Source organism: Morone saxatilis, unplaced genomic scaffold, assembly GCF_004916995.1.
Source record: "Morone saxatilis isolate NCDOM2014 unplaced genomic scaffold, NCSU_SB_2.0 Contig3, whole genome shotgun sequence".
In the NCBI taxonomy this organism is placed as follows: Eukaryota; Metazoa; Chordata; class Actinopteri; family Moronidae; genus Morone; species Morone saxatilis.
In genome coordinates, this window is record NW_023339873.1 from 9,935,089 (window position 1) to 9,935,742 (window position 654).

At 44.2% G+C, this 654-nt stretch overlaps 1 protein-coding gene across 2 annotated transcripts in view; it reads right to left on the minus strand.

The window, feature by feature from the left end:
- dync1h1 (dynein, cytoplasmic 1, heavy chain 1) overlaps positions 1-654 on the minus strand; it is a 27,712-nt gene that overhangs the window by 2,495 nt on the left and 24,563 nt on the right. The window lies entirely within an intron of this gene.

Here is a 654-nt window from a genome sequence, read left to right on the forward strand (position 1 = left end):
GTGTTAATAAAAGGTTTGTTTGTTTTTTTTAGTCAAAAAAAGGAGTTGTGCCAGACAGAAACAAATTAGGACTACACTGGGTAGGATGTATTAACACAAGGCTTCAAGCAATATTTCAATCACATGTAACATTCAACACAGTTCCTGAGTGGTTAAACCGCATTCTTGACTGACTGGATCTGTAGAAGAAATAACATACGCAATGTAGGGTAACAAGTTTGTGAGTGAAACTAAAGGGTGGGAGTGAGGGAGGATAGGGGGAGTGTGGCAGGGGGTAAAAAGGGGGGGATGCTTTGGATTGTGGGAGTTTGGAGGAGATGTGGAAATCCATCTGATTTAGCAGAGAGGGAGGATATGAGTGAGGGGAGGGGACTGATGGGGGAGGTGTGTGCCAGTTTCTGAAACTAATCTGAGGGTGGGGTGGGGGTAGTATTTTAGCAAAGCGACATGATGGCTGTGAAATACAGCTGCTGGAGGGTGAGGAGACGCACACCCTTCCTTTAGGCAGAGCACCTCTAAAAGTCTGACGACTACACAGCTGAACTGTATGACTACGGTATACAAGACCGCAACTAGGAGCTACTTGTGATACCGTAGAAAGCTAACTGGTTAAATGAACCAATGAGAAGATGAGAGATTAGCAGAAAAAAAAAA